This window comes from Excalfactoria chinensis, chromosome 8, assembly GCF_039878825.1.
Source record: "Excalfactoria chinensis isolate bCotChi1 chromosome 8, bCotChi1.hap2, whole genome shotgun sequence".
Lineage (NCBI taxonomy): Eukaryota > Metazoa > Chordata > Aves > Galliformes > Phasianidae > Excalfactoria > Excalfactoria chinensis.
The window spans coordinates 26,998,779-27,004,909 of NC_092832.1; positions in this window are offsets into that span (position 1 = coordinate 26,998,779).

The window sequence follows — 6,131 nt, forward strand, 5'->3', positions numbered from 1 at the left end:
TTCAGCTTTGTTTTGGCTGTACTTTTACGTTACAGCTATGACCTCACTGTTTAAGAATAGCTCTTAATGCTCACATGCTTTGTGCCGCTGTGAAGGCGATGGGATCATTGCTTCTGAGACCAAAGGCTGTCAGGGGGTACTGGCCAAGGCAACGGCTTTGCTTCTCACTGCTCACCCCTGCTCCTGTGGTGCTGTGTGTTCTTGGCCTCAGACAGACACAGTGGTAGCATAGAACGTTCCCAAAGAATGGGAAAAGGGCGTTTTGTGTTATTTCCAGTTCACGGATGGGAAGGGAAACGTTATCTTTGTAAGAAAACCCTATCCTATGGCTGGTAATGCAGCACCCATCTAAAAAGGAAGTGCTGGTAGGGAGGGCTCATACCAACGAGCTGGCAGAGATCCATGGCCTGCAACTGCCCGCTGCTCGGGGATCGGGGCAAACCAACAGCCGTGCACCACCCCATCCCAAGCCCTGCCTGGGCTATAAATATCCAGCAGGATTCCCAGCCCACGGGGTAGGTCTGTGCCAAGTGTGCACCCGCCTGAAGGAACAGGAATCAGCGTCTCAGGAACAGTGAGAGGTGATGGTCTCACAGCGCCAGGGAGGGTCAGCTGGGACATTAGGGGAAATCTCTTCTTGCAAAGAACACCAGCACAGGGTGACCAGCAGTGGGGTCACATCCCTGGGGTGTTTGGAGCCGTGGGGTTGTGGCACTGAGGGACATGGGCACTGGGCAGGAGGGTGGGCTGGAGGTGGATCGAGGGCTTTTCCAACTGCAATGATTCCACACCCCAGGTTTACACACCTGGGGCAGCTGTGCCATGGCAGCCGTGCTGCACTCCCTGCTGGCTGCCTTGTGTCAGCTGAGTGGGAGGAATGCTGCTGGTTAATTAATTCCTGTACATGAGCACTGGGCACGGGCTCCTGGTGCAGCTGCTCTGATACCGACACAGCACAGAACAGAACACAACCTTAGGAAAGGAATCACCTCCCCACCATGGTTACAACCTGCAAGCAACAACAGCTGCTTGAGGACAGATGTAGGGCACTGCATGGGCAGCGCTGGGCACTGGCAGCATCCCCACCACAGCTCTTGCTGCTCAGCAGCTCTGCCCTCCATGCCCTCAGCAGCCCTCCTGTCCCCACGAGCAGCTGTGCAAGCAGAGCCGTGGGTGTGAACCCACTCATGGGTGTGGACCAGGACTTGGGAACTGCTCAGAGGGCAGCATCCCAGATCGCTCTCCTGATGCCTTCCTCCAGCATGCTCTGAGAGCATCACGCAGTGCCTGAAATGCATCAGGATGGAGCTCCAGCGGGGACGGTGAGGTTTCCAGTCTGCAGAGCTGACAAAATGGAGCTCATCATTGGGCAGAGAACACATCTGAGCTCGTCAGGCCCAAAGTGCAGACTTGTGGCATCCTGAAGGGGGATCCAATAACAGCGCATTAAAATAATTGATATTTTATTAAAGGTCGTTTAAGCCGCATTTTTAAATTGCATTCCTAGTCCTTGCAGTTGCCACGTGGTGGGAAGGCACAACCCATCACAAGCAAAACTGTGGAGAGCCCAGATTTTCAGCATTTTTCTGTGCCTGCCAAGCCAGCTCTTTTGACCACGATTCCAACCAGCAGAGCTGCTGCTGCAGGACCTGTGAGCAAGGCTGGGGCAGATCCAGCACCCGCCCGCCACTGCCTTTCCAAGTTCCTCCTTCCAAACCTCCCCCTGACCTTGAGCTCTTCTGGCAGCAAGCATGGCTCTGCTCAAACCCTTCTGTCTGCCTGAGTAATGATGCAGAGGCTCCCAAGGTTCCTCTGATTCAAAACACCCCTGAGCTCCCCCATCTCCACATTGCCACCTCTACTGGGTTACAGAGGATCAAGCCCACAGCAAAACTTCTGCAGGCCAGATGTGCATGCTTTGTGCACTCCTCTTCCCACTTGGTCTACCAGTGCACAGATCAGACAGCCCCCGTCAGATCTGGTTTATTTTCTTATCATCTACTGTATTGACACCTTAAGAACCGTGGGGATGTGGTGCTGAGGGACATGGGCAGTGAGCATGGTGAGACTGCATGTTTCACCTTCCTTCACAACTACTGCAGCCTGGCATTTCCCTGTGTAGGTGCCCGTGTTTCTTTTCTGCCCAGCAATGGGCATCACTGATGTGCGACCAAAGCAGGGTCAGGTCAGCAGCAGCCCTGAGGAGGTGGCTGCCCAGGTGCAGGGCAGGCAGGTGTCAGAAGGGCTGCAGCTGTGCTGTCAGGCCAGGGGGGCCTTTCCCAGGCTTGTGTCCTCCTCAAAAGCAAGCAAGGAATGTTGTTTCTGTACTAGATGTGGACACCTGAGAATTGCGGAGTGATGCTCAGTCTGTTATTACAGGGCAATAAGCTTAATGTTATCCAGTTCCTTCTACCAGCTGAACCACACAGTTGTTCTGACTCAAGTCTTCATGCTGCCATCACTTCCACCAGAACACAAGGAACACACTGCAGAGGTTTTTGCAACCTCCTCTCACCATTTCCCTGTTAAACCCTTACGTTCCCATACGTCCAATCTGTTCCATTCAGATGTGCAGACCAAATTAGCAGACACAACACAGTTAAAACTGAAGCCAGCTTTCCTAGCCCAATGAGAAGCAAACAAATGTGACCAAATGGGGACGTGCTGCAGTGCCTGCTTTGGAGATACAGCACCAAGGATCACGGTCTGGTTCAGCATCAGTAGAAGCTGATGGCATTTGTTAATGAGCAAGATGGAATCAGGAGAGATCCACTGGAACGAATCAAACTGTGGGTGGTAACAGCTCTGTAACGCAGGCTGAAAATGGGGACAAACGTGGGTTAGCTTTACTGCTCTGTTCCTCTGCTAAGCAAGTGATGGGGCCCACCTGTGTCACTTATTGGGAAAACAAACACGCTGACTCCCAGCATCTGACTGATGCATTCTGTGCACACAGACCTATCAGCTCACACAAAGGGGAGACGTGGAAGCCCTGAGAAGTTGGGAAGTGAAACGACAGCAGGATATTCAGCCAGCTGTGTGCTGGTGAGACGCTCTCAAAGCACCATCTGAAAGCAAAGACAAAGCAAGGGCTGGTTCTGGAGATCTCCTAGAAAGAGACATCTGTTTTGGAACCACCACAAAGGGCCATCGCCAGAACCATCCCGTAATAGTTATGAGCTGTAATTTGACATTTTAGATACACATTCCTCTTGCCAAATAATCTCATATTTTTGCTCTTGGCAGAGAAAAGAAAGAGAATCATATATCCAAGATGAGTAATTTGGTACGATGTAATCAAGGCAAGCTGCTCCAGACGAGGGACGGACTTTGAGTAAGAGAGGGTTTTTGTTCCCTTAAAATACAAGTGTGTGTCTGTTACACAGGGAAATGCTTAGAAAGAAAAGCAGTTCTCTTTCTCATTTCACTTTCCATGCAATGCCAGGCACAGGCTCTGCACAGAGATGGGCAGAGATGGCTGCAGCAGCACTGCTGTCTGTGCTCCTGCAGCACTGCCCCACAGACACACATCTGCTCCACATTCCCACCTGCTCTGCAGCCCCCCAGGGCCTGGCAGCACCTCTCATCTGCTTCCCTCCACACCAGCACCACATGCTGCAGCTGGAGCTGGCAGGTGAGCACAGAGCTGCATCCTGTGATGAGGGGAGCCTGGCACAGGGCAGCCAGCAGCACTACCTGCCTTGTTGGCACAATTAACACACCCTTAATCAGCTCTGTGTCTCAAGGCACTGAACTGCCTTGTACCTGAAGCCATAAACTGTGGTCTGTGCCACCAACTGCTCCAGCAGCATTCAGCTCGGCTAAGAAAGAGAACATTTGCTGTGTCTATAGGAAAAAGGGCCAAAGGAATTTTCAGGGCAGGATCTCACTATCCTTATTTTACCCAGACTCTAAAACAGGTGATGAAAGACAGAGCTGACAAGGAAAAAAAATACAGCTCTGTGGTCTCCAGTCATCATGGAGTGGTTCACATCCACAAACAGCACTGTGAATTACCAGCCAGCCCAAGCTCTGCTCTGCATCCTGCTCCCAGACATCAAGCAGCAGAATGGCAGCGTCGGTGTTGGGAATGCTGCAAACCCAACAGGTCAGCTGTAAGGGTACAGCTCAGGTTTGGGACTGCTGCAACTCCCCCCCCCACCCTCCGCCAGGTCAGCTGTAAGGCCACGCTGCGTTACAGTGCAGCACACAGAGCAGCCAGGGCTGTCTGTCGGCATTCCTGGAGCTCTCTGCTCCAGCTGCAAGACGTGATGACTCAGATACTTTGTAATATTGACCTCTTATGTTCCTCTTTTTTCTCTTTTTTCCCCTTCTTCATCATCTTCTTCTTTATTTATTTGTAATCAGAACAACTTCCGCTCTTTAGCTGTTACCTGCTGTGCATTTGCCTCCTGCTAAGCTCCAGAAACGCCAGGGGAAGGCTGAGCACAGAAAGTGGCGTGGAAGAGGGAATCGCTGCCTGGCTGGGGGTGGGCGGGGGTCCGTGGGTCCGGAACACAGCAACTTCACATCAAGTGCTGGAAACTAAGAGCTAAAGAGGCCGCTGCTGAAATGTTTATGCTTTGTGCTGAGTAGGGAGAAAGAAAGCACCGTACCTGCCCGCTTCCCCCTGAGTCCAAAAGCGCTCTTGCCGGCGGCGGCTTCGGCTCAGGCAGCCCCTCCGCTCCCAGCCGTGCTCACACGTCCTTGTTCCCATCGGCAAAGCACCCTGCAGCCACACCGAGCCGTAAAGGTCGCTGCAGAGAAAGGAAGAAATCAAACATCGAGGGGGAGAGAAAACTGCAGCCAGGTGTAGCCCCGGGCTGTGCCGCATTCAGTGGCCGAGCTGTGGGAGCGCGGCTCCCTCTTTGCCCTGTCGGTGTGCAGCTTCTCCTTCGGCTGCGCGTGGGACGGCCGAGGAGCTGATCCGGCCGCAGGATGATCTTTGTGTCGGGATGGGGGTGTAGGTGTGTTTTTGCAGCTGTTCTGCTTTCCCATCTGGTTCAGCTGCGCCAATTCCTGTAGGAGCGTTTTGTGGGGTGAGCTGAGCGAGGAATCCATCCGCGTTACGAACAAAGAAGGGGAGGACGAGCCGTGATGTTTTAGTACTTCTAACCTAAGTCGCAGCACAGCGACGCAAACAGCATCGCAGAGCGACTCGAGCAAGAGCCGCAGGGCTGCCTCCCCGCTCCAGGGCAGCGCCCGTCCCGAGCGGCCCCGGCTGCGGAACCACCCGCACGTCCCGGTCCACAGAGCCGCTCGCCCATCTCGGTGTGCTTTCCTAACCGGGCAGCTCCTGGCAGATCCGCAGCTCCGCTTCCCAGGAGGCGCCGTCAGCTCAGCGCTCAGCCGCAGCGCTGCTCGTCCTCCCCCGGGACCTGGCCGCCTCCGGGGTCTCTGCTGGCCGATGCTGGGGAGGGGAAGGATGGAATGAGAACTGCTGCTCCCCTCCCAAAGCCTGTGCCAAGAGCTTTCATAGCCTAAGTTCCTCCTCTGGTGCTGCTGCAGTCGTGGTGTGGAACCACAGAACCATAGAATCATTCAGGTTGGAAAAGCCCACCCCGCCCCCACTGCCCTCATCCCGCAGTGCCTCATCCCCACAGCTCTGAACGCCCCCAGGGATGTGAGCCCACCCCTGTGCAGCTGTGCAGTGCTGAGCGCTCTTTGCAGCAGAGATGTCCCCCAGCACCCAGCCTGCCCTGCCCTGGCACAGCGTGAGGCCGTCACCTCTCGTCCCATCGCTGTTCCCAGAGCAAACCCCCACCTCTCCCCATCCTCCCGTTGCCCACCAGCCCTCGTCGTGCCCGGAGCCCGCAGCGGGTTGTGGCGGCCGGGCTGTGCGGGCAGCAGGGGGCAGCACGGCAGGCGGACCCGGACCTGACGCGGCGTCCCGGAGCTCCGCAGCTGTTATCGCTGCGCTGCCCGCACACTTTGTGCAACACGTACGCAGGCAGTTTCCCCTGTTTCTAGTCTGCTGATTTACAGCTGCATGAACGCAAGTGCTCTTGGAATGAAAATTGCCTCATAAGGCAAAAGTGGAGTTAAAGGTCATTTCCTTTGAGCGAGCGAAGGACACTGCTGTGCAATACACGGACTGGGAGCTTCCGTGCTGCTGCTCCTCGCCGAGTTCA